Genomic DNA, 15937 nt, shown 5'->3' with positions numbered 1-15937 from the left:
AAAGCAGGCTCCACGCCGAGGAGAGAACCTGATATGGGGCTCAATCCCAGGACCCTGAGATCATGACCTGAGCCGAAGGCAGAGGCTTTAACCCACTGAGCCACCCAGGTGCCCCTTGTAGGTGATTTTTAATCAAGATATTAAACTGTGAAAATAGCCTACCAGCAGCTTGCCAGCCTTTTGTGGGAGGGGATGTTCCACCCAGGCTGTCACCCCCTCTTCTCCATCAGAAGAGGCTCCCTAGCTCCATACCAGCAGGAGGGCCCAAGAAATAATGGGAGGGAATGCCGGGCAGAGAAGCAGGTCCCAACGCTGGGAAACCTGGGCTGGACCCAGATCCTCCCCATTGACCCCCACATCTTCGTCTGGACAAGTTACCTTACCTTGTTTCCCCAGGTACAGCAAGGGGCAGATCCCAGCCCAGCAAGGACCATAGGAAACTGGCCTTTTCTTCCCACCCCTAAGAAGCACAGAGCGAATGTGTTCTAGTCACACTTCACAAGCACTCATGGGCCAGCTCTGTGCTGCATGCTGAGGACCAGGGTGATTCCAACACAGAGGCTTTGAGGACCGCACTGACTCCTGGAGACGACATAGCCATAAATAGAGACCTAACTGTCCAAGAGCGCAAAAGGAAGGGAAGCACTCTGGCCTGGCATCTGTTGAGTTTCTACTGGGTCCATTTCCTAGGGCTTCGGTTAAAAGCACCCTAAACGAGCTGGCTTATGCACCAGAAATGTGTTGACCTACAGCAATGGAAGCTAGAAGCCTGAAATCAAGGTGTCAGCAGGGTGTGCTCCCTCTGAAGCTTCTAGAAACTTCTCCCTTGCCTTTTGCATCCCCTGCTGTTGGCAGTCATCCCTGGTGCTCCATGGCTCGAAGGGGCTCAAGTCCAGGCTCTGCAAACATAGCACAGGGCATCTCTTTCCCACTTCTCTCTTCTTATAAGGACGCTAATCTCATAGGATTAGGGGCCCACCCTACTCTAGGATGACCTCATCTTAACTAATTATATCCACAAAGACCCTATTTTCAGAGAAGTTCACCAAGGCAGTTAGGATGTCAACTATTTTGTTCCCGGGGGGGGGGGGGGGTGGGCAGAGCGTAACCTCTGACACCTGTCATGTTCTTGGCCTTGGAGGCAAGTGAACATACCTGACCTACCTCATTTGACACACTACCTCACTTGATCAACGGGAGAAAGGAGGGCCTGTTGTTGTTGTTTTAACGACTGGAAAACTCAGCCTCAGAGAACTGTAGTGATTCTCCCAGGTCCACTACTCAGCTGGTGCTACGATCAGGACTCCAAGCTTTTAACCCCACATTCGGTTTTCTTCCCTTTTCTCCTTCCATCTGTCCATCAGGAGAGATGAGTGCACTGGGACAGGCCCCAGGCCGGACTCTGGCTAGGCACTGGTAAATAAGGTCAGCCTGTTTGCCTGGAACCTACAATCTGAGTCTGAAGAGGACTATAAAATGTTGAAATATACCATTACTAACTGTGATAAAAATTGCAAAACTTTTTTTTTGCAGCGAACAGGAGGCTGTACTTAGCTATAGCTATGTTCGCTTAGTCAGCAAAAGGCTTCACTGAAGAAATGATATCCACATTAAGTCTTAAAGAATGGGAAGCACTAGGCTCTTCATGGTCAGGAGAGTGGGCAGGCAGGCCCCAGAGAGCGTTCTAGGCAGAGGAATAGCACATGAGAAGGTCTTGTGGCAGGAAAGGTTGTAGTGCACTGAGAAACTGAAAGCCAGGCATGGCTGAAGGATGGCACATGACTTTGGAGAAGTGGGGTGTGTGTGTGTGTGTGAGTGTGTGTGTGTGTGTGTGTGTGTGTAAGTGTGAACAGAGTGCAGATCAAGCAAGGACTTTGGAACTGATACACAGTGCAAATGGGAAATGTGCGTCTACAGCAGATCCACTAGAAAGCAACTTGTGTACCTAGTCAGCAGGTCTAGATCAAGGTCACAGAACGGGTTTAGTGCTCTGGTCAGTTCAAGGCTGAAGAAAACTAGCTCTTGGCTCGGGGGGTGTTTCGAGTCTCAAGTCTCATGGTGCCAGGTCAGATCTTATTTGGAAAATGTCCACAAGGCCAGGTCACCATCCAGAAGTTAGCATCTGACGAAGGAGCAATGAAGCGGGAAGAGGAGTGGGGTTCTGAGTCTCATCGGCTGGGTGACCCCTGCTTGGGGCTCCTGCCTCCTTCCCCGCACATGCGTGGGTAACACATTCAAAAAGAAGCCAAGAGATCTTTCCAGACCTAGCTGAGCAGGAGGGGCCCTCATGATTGCTGACACTGGCTGCTAGGAGGAGGGAGAGGTTTGGTGCAAGGAGCCCAAGAGCAAGGATGTCGACCCGGGCCCCATGGTCAAGCTAACTCCAGCTAACTCCGCGTTTAACCACGTTGTGTCGGAGAGGGTGTTGGTGAGTCCCACCAATTGGCCTCTGGCCCTTTCCCGGATGATGGGGAGGATGAAGCTCTTCCTGGCAGAGGGGAAAGACAGCTACATTTGTAGGTGTGGGAAGCCATGAGGTACATGTCGAAAAGCTGCCCAAATGGAAGGCATGCGCCCTGCTAGCAGGTGGCCAGCCCAGAGCTGTAACCTCAAAGCTGGGGACAAGATTCTGGCCTTCAACCAGTTGACCCGGAACCCCCCGCCCCCAAGGGCTGTGGCACCGTCCCACTTTTTGGTCCATGCAAGGGCTGAGAAGTATTCAGGCATTTTGACAAAGTCCCAGGGACCTCGTGCAGCTGCACTAAATCTTACGGGAGATCCAAAGGCTGGAAGTTCGAGGGCACCTAAGATGGCCCAGCCAGTCTCGGCTACAAAAATGAATCCCAGGGGTGCCTGGGTGACTCAGTGGGTTAAAGCCTCTGCCTTCAGCTCAGGTCATGATCTCAGGGTCCTGGGATTGAGCCCCGCATCGGGCTTTCTGCTCAGCGGGGAGCCTACTTCCTCCTCTCTCTGCCTGCCTCTCTGCCTACTTGTGATCTCTGTCTGTCAAATAAATAAAATCTTTAAAAGAAAAAATGAGCCCCAGATCCTGGCTTATTATTAAAAGGATTTGGGATGCAAATTAAAATTTAAGAAAAGGTGGGAGGAGCTGAGTTGTTTAAAGAGGAAGGAAGGCAAGGTTTGCTGGGCTGTGTAACTTCCCCTTCTGTTTTCCCACCAGACCTTCAGTAAAGCATGTGAGCTTCACAATGATTTTGGAACCCGACGTGAGTTTGGGGGGCATGCAAGGTGGGCTTCCATGCCCCACCTCCTCAGTCTGTTCTCATCTCAGCAGCCAGAGCGGTCTGATTCTGGACCGCATGGATCACGTCTCCTTCCTCGCCTAAGCCCGAGTAAACACACACGCACAAGGCCCACCCACCAGGCTTCTTTTGACCCACTCTCACAGGAGTCCCCTTGGCCCCTCTCAGGAGGCCCCAAGCCTCCTGTAGTAGCCACATTGCCTTTTGCTGTTCCCCAAGACTGCCCAGTCGACCTCAGGGCCTTTGCCCTTGCTTTGCCTCCACCTGCAGTGCTCTTCCCCCACAAACCTGTGTGATTACTTCCTCACTGGGTTCAAGGTGGGTCAGAAGTTATCAGGAGTTGTTTCCTGGGACTGCTGTAACAAATCACCACAAGCTGGGTGGCTTAAAACAACCAGTTTTAAGCTCCCAGTTCCAGAGGCAGGAAGTCTGAAATCAAGGCAGAACCACATTCCCTCCGAAGCCTCCAAGGAGAGAATTCTTAATCTCTCTCAGCTTCTGCAGGTTCTAGGCTTTCCCTGGTTTGTGGCCACATTATTCTAATCTCCCTGCCTCCATCATTGCACGTGGTATTCACGTGGCCTTCTCTGGGTGTCTGTCTTCTCTTTTTTTTTTTTTTTTAATTTTATTTATTTGACACTGACACAGCAAGAGAGGGAACACAAGCAGGCAGAGGGAGAGGGAGAAGCTGGCTCCCACTGAGCAGGGAACTGGATGTGGGGCTTGATCCCAGGACCCCGGGATCATGACAGGAGCCAAAGGCAGTTGCTTAACAACTGAGCCACCCACGCACCCTGAGTCTGTCTTCTCTTCTTATAAGGACACTATTTGGGATGCCTGGGTGGCTCAGTCGGTTAGGTGTCTGCCTTTGGCTTGGGTCATGATCCTGGGGTCCTAGATCGAGTCCCCGCCATCAGGCTCCCTGCTTCTCCTTCCCCTTCTGCTGTTCCCCCCTGCTTGTGCTCTCTCTATCTCTCTCTAACAAATAAATAAACTCTTTTTTAGGCTTTTATTTATTTATCTGACACAGAAAAAGAGAGACAGCACAAGCAGGGGGAGTAGCAGGCAGAAGGAGAGGAGAAGCAGGCTCCCCGATGAACAGAGCATCCCACAGGGATTGATCCCAGGACATCAGGGCCTGAGCCTGAGGCAGATGCTAACCCACTGAGCCACCCAGGAGCCCCCGGACATATCTTTTGGGTCCACTGTATAATCTATTATATTTGGTCCTTTGTAATCTTCCATGGTCATAAATAGCACAACCTCTGTGTGGCCTGGGTTTTTCTTCCTAGCACGAAGCATCACATGCTTCCTTGCACGTTTATTTGTCTCTGGCTCTCTCCCCACTGTAAGTCCCAGGAAAGCAAGCAAGGCTCTGTCCGTTTTGCACACTGCTGGATCCCGAGCCCCTAAAACAGAGCCTCACACGCAGCAGGTGCTCAAATAAGGATTTGTTGAATGAATAAATAAAGATCAGAGGGTGCCAAAGATTTACAGCTCTGTTTGGGTCATTCCTAAGAATTGTTACTAACAGCTGGTGATGCTATAGTGTTTACAGGGAAAATGAATATAATTGACACTTATTAAAACGGATATTATGTTTATGCATCACAATTATGTCATAGTCTGATGACAATGTTTAAGTGTCCTCAGAGGAAGCTAGCATCTTCTAGAAAGAAGTGATCTGAAGTGAGAAGGTACATCAGGTATGCTCATGGCATAGGGGCCTGTGGCTTTGCTTCTCAGAGCCAACATGGAAAATTTGGACTGGGTGACTCTGTCACTTGGCAGTCGCATAGCCTTTGGGCAAAGTTCCCTTCCTGGGGCACATGGGTGGCGCAGTCAGTTGAGCTTGGTATCAGCTTAGGGTTGTGAGTTCAACCCTGCATCGGGCTCCATGCTGATCCCAGAGTCTGTTTGGGTTTCTCTTTCCCCCTGCTCCTCCCCAACCAAAATAAATAAATATATTTATTTTTATTTATTTTTTTTAAAGATTTTATTTTTATTTATTTATCAGAGAGAGAGAGGGGGAGAGAGCGAGCACAGGCAGACAGAGTGGCAGGCAGAGGCAGAGGGAGAAGCAGGCTACCCGCTGAGCAAGGAGCCTGATGTGGGACTCGATCCCAGGATGCTGGGATCATGACCTGAGCCGAAGGCAGCTGCTTAACCAACTGAGCCACCCAGGCGTCCCTAAATAAATATATTTAAAAAAAAATAATGTTCCTTTCCTGTTAAAGCCCTTTCTTTCTTTCTTTCTTTTTAAATTAATTTTATTTATTTATTTGAGAGAGAGCACTAGTTGGGGGGGGTGGTCAGCAAGCGGAGGAAGAAGCAGACTTTCCACTGAGCAGGGAACCTGATGCGGGGCTCGATCCCAGGACACTGGGATGATGACCCGAGATGAATGCAGACATTTAACCAAGTGAGCCAGCCAGGCAATCTCTGCTCAGGCCCTTTTGGCTCAGATAGGGGAGGGGTCAGTGGCAGGAACACCACCTGCCTGCCTCTTCTGACCAGGGGCACCCTCTCCACTGTATCTCTGGAGCTTGGGACTTACACAGCATCCCCCCCCGAGGTAAATGGAGAGGATCCGGGTCCAGCCCGCACCTTGAGCCAGAACTCTGCTCACCCTTAGCCATCATTTGCTGGGAAAGAAAGAAGGTCCCCAAAAGCATAATATCCAGGATAGTGCTTCAAACGGGTGGGGTTTTTCAAGGTTGGGGCTGGTAGGGTCCACATGGGGATGCAGGGGTCCTAGAGGACGGTTCTCTACTCAGAGGGGTGGGCAGTCAATATAGGCGAAGGGACTTTGACCGGAGCCCAACAGAGCAAATTTGCCCCTCATGCCCCGTTCCCCTGATACACAGTGACCTGGCAATATGGGGAGAGGAGCCAGAAAAGAAACCCGCGCCATGGAGCTTCTGCTCCGTCCCTATATCACCTCACCGCCTTCTCAAAAGTACTCCCATTCATTGTGCAAGTGGGGAAACTGAGGCTCAGAGAAGCGAGTCACCTGAAGCAGGGTCACCCAGCATGCAAAACTCTGTGCAAGTGTCATCTTTCAACGTCACACACCGCTGGAGCCTCTGCCGTGGGCCCTCGGGCCTTCACCCTTGATGTTCCCCAAGCCTGGGGCGCTTCTCAGCTCTGATGAACTCACCTGAGTCCACCTCATGTGTCCTCTTCTCTGGGCAGATCTCCTGTGAGGCGCCCTGCTGTCCCCGTCTCCTGGCCCGTGCCTGCACTGTGATGCGTTTGCTGTCCTGTCTGTCGTCTCCACAAGACTCTTTCGTTCCGGCACTCCTCACCCAGCTGACAGTCTGTGCTCCCAAGGGCTTGTGGAACAAAGCTCAAGGCCTGACCCAAATGCTACCTCCTCCAGGATGCCTTTCAGAGCAAAGCCTTCCTCTCCACTAGGAATCCATTGACCCGCCTCTGAAAAACCCTACCCCACCAAGGTCTGCCCTTCTTGTCAGGATCTATTCCTGTTTCTTTGCTTGTCTGTTGCCTGTCTTCCCTGAGAAGATGTTGGGACCTGGTCCAGAACAGAACTTGGTGCAGAGAAGGTGCTCGAGAAAGAAGACCGCTCCCAGCACCCAGCAAGAGTCCCAGGGTTGGGCACTCAGGCCTGTTGGAGTTGTAAAGTGGACCTGAGCGTCCTATCTCTCCCCTCCCCAGACCTTCGAGTTGGGAGGGCCCAGATGCACTCCCAACCTAACTCTCACATAGGAGCGGAGACACAATGCCCAGAGAAGGTAAGTGGTGTCCCCAAGCTCACGTGGCAGAAGTCCGCTGACACCCCGTTCTCCTGACTTGACTCCATGACCACTGATTTCTCCTCTCTCCCAGGTTACCTTCTGTGTCTTCCCTCAGTAAAGCATGCAGCTCTTTATGGAAGCTACCCTCTCCCCCTGAATTTTACCCACTCAAAGGGCACCTGGCCAAGAGGTTTCTGATGGGGAGCTGCTGGCGGGGAAACCATTCAGACCTGGGTCTGAGTCTCTCCTCTCCTCTCCTTGGCAGCAGAGGGATGTGGGCAAGCTGGATCCAAAAAATTGTTTTTTAATTGTAGTAAAACACACATCACATAAAATATGCTACCTCAGCCATTTCTAAGTATATAGTTCAGTGGTACAAGATCCATTCATACTGTTTTGCAACTGACACGACTGTCCATCTCCATAATCTTGATCTTGCAAAACTGAAACTGAATGCAGGGAACACTCCCCATTCCGCCCTCCCTCCCCCGCCCCAGCCCTCGGCAGCCACCATCTCCTTTCTGTTTCTAGGAGGTCTTTTTTTTTTTTTTTAAAGATTTTATTTATTTATTTGACAGAGAGAAATTACAAGTACACTGAGAGGCAGGCAGAGAGAGAGAGAAGGAAGCAGGCTCCCTGCTGAGCAGAGAGCCCGATGCGGGACTCGATCCCAGAACCCTGAGATCATGACCCGAGCCGAAGGCAGCGGCTTAACCCACTGAGCCACCCAGGCGCCCCTTTATTTATTTATTTATTTGATAGAGAGACAGAGAGACAGGAAACACAAGCAGGGGCAGGGGGAGTGTGAGAGGGAGAAGCAGGCTTCCCAGCGGAGCAGGGAGCCCGACGTGGGGCTCAACCTGAGCAGAAGGCAGACCTTTAATGACTGAGCGACCCAGGTGCCCCTGTTTCTAGGAGCTGGACTCCTCTGCAGCCCTCATGTAAAGTGAAATCATCCAGAATGATTTGTCTTTCCACGACTGGTTTAATCTCATGAGCATGACGCCTCTAAGCTCCGTCCACGGTGTGGCAGGTGTCAGACTGCCCTTCCTTTTTAGGTCTGAGAAAGATTCCACCGCATGGATGCACCATGCCTGGTTAATCCACCAGTACCCCAATGAACATGGGTTGCTTCCACCTCTCAGCGACTGTGAATCACGCTACTTTGGTTCATTGCTTTTGAAGCCTTATTCCTCATTTGAGAAATGGGGTCCCTATCCTTAGATGCTTACATGACTTTGTTTGCCTGCTACTTGCTTGACGAGCCACTGGGGCCTTTTAAAACAGGAGGAGAATGCTGGCATTTGCTGGGCACTCACTGCATGCCACAGGCAATTCTGGGGGCTCTGTGTGTAGTTACAGAGCAAAAGCTCACGGGCCTAGGAGGCAGGTGCTGTCACTGTCCCACTTTACTGAAGCAGTGTCTGCCACGTGGCTGGGCTTATCCCACCCACCTGGCGAGATCCACAGGGGGCCGTGCTCACAGCCCACCACTGCATGCCCAAGGTTCCATTTGCCTTAGGGAGGAAGACGGAGGAAGATGCGAGAAGGTTCTGCAGTTTGCCTACTTGGCTGAAAGGAGCTCAGTTTTTCCTGCAAAACAGATGTTCAATCCTTCTTCTGAAAAACAAAATCTATGTAGCAATTACATGAAAACTCCTATTTCATACAGCTTTTGGGGGCAAAAAAGGCTAGAAATCTCCACACTCTGTCCAGTCGACACTATCGAAGGGAGTATCAAACATTATATTCACAGGGATGTGTTCATTTAACACGCAAACCATCAGAACCCGTCACCTAGGGGCGCCTGGGTGGCTCGGTTAGTTGAGCATCTGACTCTTGATTTTGGCTCAGGTCGTGATCTCAGATCAGGAGATGGAGCCCCTTGTCTGGCCCCATACTGGATGTGGAGCCTACTTGGGATTCTCTACTTCCCTCTCCCTCTGCCACTTCCCAGCCTTGCTCACATGTGCTCTCTCTCTCTCTAAAAAAAAGGGGGACCCATCACCTAACTCATTTCCACAATCAGATGCAGGGAAGGCTGGACACATGATCACAGAAACCTTCCCTGAAGGGGGAAGTGGCCATAAAATGATCACAACCTTTGTCCATCAGATGCCCTCCCCATTTGTGGCTTGATTTATGGCATTGCCAGGAAGGGTGGAATTTCTGCCCCAAAACCATCTAGCCTAATTACCCCTGTGGCTAGCACAGGGCCCGAAACTGGTATTGGTTTTGAGGTGAAGGTCCTGGTGGGTCCTCAGAAGAACCCTGTGCCATGCCACCGAGAATCTCGGCTACCTTCCGGGCCACATCCGTGTTGACTAGGACTATCGTCAGCTGCACCAGGCGTGGAGAAATCAGCTGGCTCTTTGCATCCAGGAAACAAATAAACAAACAAACTTCTCTTGCCCCTAAGCAGTTGTCAGTTCCGCTCTCTGACCTCTCAATGATCCCTCAAGGTCCCCACCCCCTTTGCTAGGTAAGCCCACCGAGGCTCATAGGGGACCAGTGAGTGGGTCCCCCAAGGCCGCCGAGCAAGGAAGCCGAAGCCGCGGAGGAGAAAGGATTTGAACCCAGGTCTGGCGGAAACCAAAGCCACGCCCCTTCTCCACGGGGAGGGTTGCGTACATTCCCTTCCTGGCTTTTTGTCTCAATTGTTCCGGTTCAAGAGAAAGTACAAGGTTGCAGTGGGTGGGGCCTCAGGCAGGGGCCGATGCTTGGAGGTGGGGATTTAGAGTGCAGGGTCAGCAAAACCTAATGTCTGTTGGGTCTGAGCTGCCAAGAACCTCAGAGCTGGGGTCCGTGGAGGGAGGGATCAGGACTGAGGTTTGGGGTTCTTTGACCATAAACAGGCCTCAGGGCAAAGATTCAGTGCCAATAGTTAATTATGGAGGTGAGGTCGGCAGAATAACGGCCCCCACCAGAGATCCACCTCCCCGTCCACGGAACCTGTGTCTGCAAGAGGAATTTTGCAGGGGTGACTAAGGTTATGGACCCTGCGATGGGGAGATTATCCCGGATTTTCTCTCAGAGTCCTTAAAATTGGAAGAGGGAGACGAAAGAGTGGGTCAGGAAGACCCCATAGGGGAAGGACTTCACCTGCTGGGCAAGAGGTTGGAGGAGGGGCCATGAGCTGAGGAACGCTGGAAGCCTCTAGAAGCTTCCAAGGCTGTGAGCTCCTGCCACCGGAGCTGGTGTGCCTAACTGGGCTCTGCTTCCTCTGTGAGACATCTGGAGCTCATGGTGGGAGTAAGCGGAGACCCGGCAGGGGCAGGGATTCCGGCGGCCAGAGAGTGGCCTCAGGAAGAGAGGAAAGTGCTAGAAACTGGAGGTTGTAAAGGAGGCCTCCAGGGGATCTGCGGGGAGCACACGGGGACCAGACGGCGCACCGAGGCTGTGGTGTGACCGTCTGGTTGAGTTCTGGAGTCACAGTCTTTCTGACGTTGCCCTGCACCTGTCTGGCCTCTCCTGGGACCGGGGCTACCTGCTACGCCAGCCCAACCCTACATCCTGCCCCACAGGCACCCACCCTCCAGGGGCGCCCAGTCATTTGCACTTCTCCAGGGCTCGTATTCATCACATTTCTCTGCCTTTGCAAATGCTGTTCCCACTGCCTGGATGCTCCCTGCACCTCTTAATTACTGCGTTCTCCCATGTGACCGATTTCTGGGAACCTTTCTCTGCTGCCTCCCCCACCCCCAGGCTGGGGGAGAGGTCCCACGCATGCCAGCCCTCTTGGGCCCCATTCCTTGTGGGGCTGTGCTCCACACATCCCAGCCCTGAGGCTGTTAGCTCCTGAGGGTGGGTGGGACCGTGGTGCCTGACTTGGCTCTGCCTCCTGGGCACACAGCCCAGGGCCTGGCACGCACCGGCTCAGGGGGAGACTCTGCTCTCAGGGGGAGAACCCAAGTCATGGGAAAGGCACGCGTTGCTGCCCACAGCCCAGCCCCTGGCCTCTCGGCCTGGCTATTTTTATTTCCTCTCTCTGCAGTGAGGAGGCCCAATCCGAGCCTGTGAGACCAGCCAGGCAGAGTGAAGGCATTTGCGGGTTCTGCCCCAGCCAGAGGCCAGCCGGAGGGGCCGTGGGGGCTCCCCCTGGGGAGCACAGCCCCTTGACCTTGGCCGGAGAGCCATACCTTAGAGCCATGAGGGACTGCAGGGCCCAGCTCACCTCCTGGACAGAGTCCCCTAAGACAGAGCCGTGTGACCTTGAATAAGTCATGCAGGTTACCTTGTCTGCCAAAGGGGTGGGGTCTGGCCCTCTATTGCAGATTATTGTGAGCATCCAATGATAAGGCGATAAGTCTAACTGGAATGTCGTTTGAAACAGGGAAACAGTCAACATGATTCTCAAGACGCAAAGTTTAAAGAAAGGAGTATTCCCAGAACCTCAGTGAGCTACCGCTTTACACCTGTCGGAATGCCTAAAATCAAAACTAGAAGAAACAATGTCGGCAAGGATGCACCATGCATTGTGGGAATGCAAACCCGTGCAGACACTCTGCAAAACAGCAGTGGGCGGCTCGGTCGGTGAAGCATCTGCCTTTTCTGCTCAGGTCATGATCCCGGGGTCCTGGGATCGAGTCCCTTGTCAGGCTCCCTGTTCAGTGGGGAGCCTGCTTCTCAAACTCCCTCTGCTCCCCATGCTAGTACTCTCTCTCTCCCTGACAAATAAATCAATAAAATCCTTTAAAAAGAAAACAGTATGATCGGGCTCTCTGCTCAGCAGGGAGCCTGCTTCCCTTTCTCTCTCTCTCTGCCTGCCTCTCCATCTACTTGTGATTTCTCTCTGTCAAATAAATAAATTAATTAATTAAAAAAAAAAAGAAAACAGTATGGAGATTCTTCAAAAAGTTAAAAATAAAAGTACCTTCAGATCCAGTAATTGCACTACTGGGCATTTACCCAAAGGACACAAAAACACTCATTCAAAGGGATACATACACCCCAATGTTTCTAGCAGCATTACCCACAATAGCCGAATTACAGAAGCAGCCCACCGCCCATCGATTTAGTGAATGGATAAAGCCATGGTATATATCTTCACAGAATATTACTCAGCCCTGAAAAAGAATGAAATCTTGCCATTTGCAATGACGTGGATGGAACCAGAGGACTACTTTGCTAAGGGAAGTCAGTCATTCAGAGAAAGACAAATATCACATGATTTAACTCACAGGTGGAATGGAAGAACCACAACAAAGGAACAAAGGAAAATGAGACAAACAGAACATGAGACTCCTAACTCCAGAGAGCAATCTGATAGTTCCTGGAGGGGAGGTAGGTGGGGTGGGGGAGACAGCTGGTGGGGATGAAGGAGCACACTTGTCGCCGTGAGCACCAGGGGAGGCATGGAAATGTCACCCAGTCGCTGTTTTGTATGCCTGAAATCAACATAGCACCGTATGTTAACCATGCTAGAATTAATATAGATATTAATTTTAAAAATATATAACTTCGGATTGTCATAGCAAAAAAAAAGGGGTGGGGGGAGTATTTTACTCAGTGCAAACCCAGCCCTCATCCCCAGACAGCCAGCTGGCTAGCTTCCCTAGGGTCCACCAGCGTGGCTCCTTTTTCCCTTACTTTTCCCCTCCTTCCTTCCTTCCCTCCCCTTCTCTCTCTCCTTCCCTCTCTCTCTCTCTCTCACAGAGAGAGTCAGAGGTTGTTTGTAAGAATATGTGTGTGTGTATATATTTACACACACACACACATCCCCATCGTGGAGAACCTGATCTACGCTCCATGCTCTGGCTCACTGTCCATGCTCACAGTCAGTGCTCACCCCATGTCATGCCCCAAGGCCCCGAGAGTACAGGGACTAGCACTAAGTCACACAGCAAGGATGTGATGGGCCCAGAGCCAGACCAGAAGCCAGCCCTGCCCAACCCTGTCATATGGGAAATGTTTAATCAGTGCTGTGATGGGTGTCCACCTGTGCCTTATCGGGGTACCCTGAAACATCGCTGGGATTCCTAGTCCCAGGTTCAGAACCCTCTCCAGAAGCCCTGCGCTCCCACTGGGCAGGTCCCCCATCCCCCCACTTGCTCCCCCCTCCCCCCACCCCACTTGATTAGATCTGTAGTCCCATCCCTGCACCGGCACCACAGCACTGCTGGGACAGGGCCTGGAATAAGGCCAAATGGATGCATGAGAAATTCTGTTCCTCTGACATTAGGCATCACTGATTTGAATTTAGACTCATAAAATGAGAACTCTGGGCATGGGGAAATTCTGTCATGGAATTTCCTGTCATAGGTAGGTAGCCCCAGGAGTTGGGGCCCCCGGGCTTCAGACCATGGGCCTTCTCTGAATCCCAGGTGTCCTACCTGCAGTACGTGACATGGGCCGAGTTGCTTACGGACTCTGAGCCTGTTTCCTTGTCTGTGAGACAGAAGTAATAAACCCAGCGCACAGGCCATGGGGAGGACAGACCCAGGTGGGTCAGGGGAAAGCACCTGGCAGGTAAGGATAAGACCACATGCGCCCCTCAACAGCCCTCACACATCCTGGGCCCCGTTTCTGTGCAGACACGACACGGAGCTCTGGAGATCCTCTCTGGGGAGGACGGCGTCCTTCCTACCAGTTTGCTCTGAGTTCTCACGCCTCTTAGAGCACTCAGCTGTCTGCCATAGAACACACTTGCTGGCAAGTCCACTACCCACTGCCTGGCACTAGAATGCCTTGCCCAGGAGCTCATAGGGTTCTCAGATGTGTTCACCACTCCACCCCCAGTGCCTGGAACTGCCTGGCTTGCTCGTGGGAGCAGTCTGTTGGAGATCCCCTGAATGATCGCTCACTTCAGTAATGTAAGAGGGGATAGACTCTGGCATCTTGCAGATGGGGAAACTAAGGCACAGACAGGTAGGAGTAGCTTCTTCTCCAAGGCATGACCACAGTCTCCCATGACAGGGACTTAGGGGTCAGTCTGCAAGCCCTGGAGCCACGTTGCCTGGGTTCAAGGCCTGGCCCAGCTGCCCACTGGCTGTGTGACCCAAGGCAGGTCACTTGAGCTCTCTGGTCCTCAGTTTTCTGCCTGCCAGATGGAAGTGAGAATAGTAGCTGCCCCATGGGGTTGTTGTCAGAAGACACAAGGTCTCTCCTAGCATAGAGAAGGACAGAGAACATTTCCAGGAACTTCCAGCTCTCAGCACACCATCTCTAACTGTTGGAAGGCACAGAGCCAGAGCGCTGACTCAACCACAGTCACCCTGTTCAACCCCAGGCTCTGTCCACCATTCCACACCCATCCCACCTGCTGGACGTGGAGACTGAGCACAGGCGGGGAGTGAGCCAGGCTGCATGCCGGGATCCCAGGATGTGGGACCAGAATGGGGAGTGTGCCCAGAGGGAGGGAAGCCTGCCTCTGCTTCAGCCAAGCTCAGACATGGACCCCATCCCATCAGAGGCTCAAACTCCAGAGGACCCCCTTACCCCTCTCTGGAGGGCTTTATTTCCTTCACCAGACTCATAAGGACCCACTGGCAGTTCTGGAAGCCAGAGCATCTACAGAAAATGAGTCACAGCTCCGTACAGCAAAGAATAATCATGTCCATAGTCATACCCCCCCCACCCTAGGACAGATTCCAATTCTGGTTAAGAACTTGGAATCAGCTGGGGGAAGATCACTTGGGACAAGCAACTGCAAAGAGCTGGTGTGATATGGTTCAAAGAATAAGGGTTTTAATGCCTGATAGATTTGCCTCTGTCAATTACCATTTCTGTGACCTTGGACAAATAATGACCCCCCCCCGCCTCAGTCTCCTCACCTGTAAAATGGGCATGACAGTTCTTCATAGCCATGTTAAGTGGGAAAGCGTACATAAAAACCCTTCCTTTCAGAAAATCCTTTTCCCAGCAGGAAAGGACAGCACATCAGGGATTCTTCAGGTGACCCCAGGTGGGATGGGAACCCCCCAGCCTTGCCACAGGGGCCCATCAGCCCCACGGTGCTACCATTACTCATCATGATTTGAAGGCTTTACTGGGAAGCTGAAGGATAATCAGAACTTTGCATGAGGCAGGGCTCTTGTTTTACCTGAATTTGGTTCATGCCTTGTGGCATGGGGCTCTGCGGGACCTGGGGTTTAGGCACAGCTCCTGTCTGAAGGGGAATGGTCCCATGCGCCTCTTTCCACCAGGGAGCAGTCCTGCCGTGGGGGTTGGTACGGAACAGGTGGCCTGAGTGTCAGAGCTAAATTTGAGTGCTGACTCCACTGTGAGATTTTGGGCAAGCTACTTAATCTCCCTGAGCCTGTTTCCTCTTTTGGAAAGTGGCCTAACATGGCCCTGGAAAAGGTTAGTCAGTGTCTGTGACAGGCTCTGGAGGAAGAACGTCTTCCTCCCATCTCCAAGGAGGGGGTGCCCTTTCTCCCATGGCTCTGGGGACAGACGCTGAAGACTATGTGGAGGGGGAACCCCAGAGGGTAGACTGAGCCCCCAAGAAGATGGGAACTGCCCTAGGAAGAGGCCTCCAACGCGGACGTGGGACATGGGGGATGTGGTCAGCCATGTGCCCCCAGCCCCTGCTGGCCCCTGGAGGGGCTCTTGCTGGACCCCTCTCAGGGCAGGCATTATGACAACAGGAAGATAAGCTTGGGGCTACAAGGAAGAGCTAGAAGTCTCTGATGGGCCCTGGACCCTCTCAGAGAGGGGCCTTGCATGGGGAAAGTAACTGGTAAAGTCCAGAACCTTGGACCCCGCCGTATCTGCTCCTGTCAGTTTTTTTGGGTCCCTTCAGAATGAGAAGGCGGTGTCCTTGGTCTCAGGGGAAGGAGTGGGCAGCTGTGGGTGAGGGAGGAAAGCAAGGCATCTGGCCCTGAGCCAGCAGGAGGAAGCCCAGCTGGGCCAGGAGAAGTGCCCTGGGGGCTTAACTGTTCAGTTTCCTGTGAGTCCCCAGGAGTCTCCCACCGG

Source organism: Mustela nivalis (assembly GCF_964662115.1).
Source record: "Mustela nivalis genome assembly, chromosome: 4".
NCBI classification, from domain to species: domain Eukaryota; kingdom Metazoa; phylum Chordata; class Mammalia; order Carnivora; family Mustelidae; genus Mustela; species Mustela nivalis.
The sequence above is the reverse complement of the archived record's forward strand: the minus strand, read 5'-3'. Positions refer to the sequence as shown.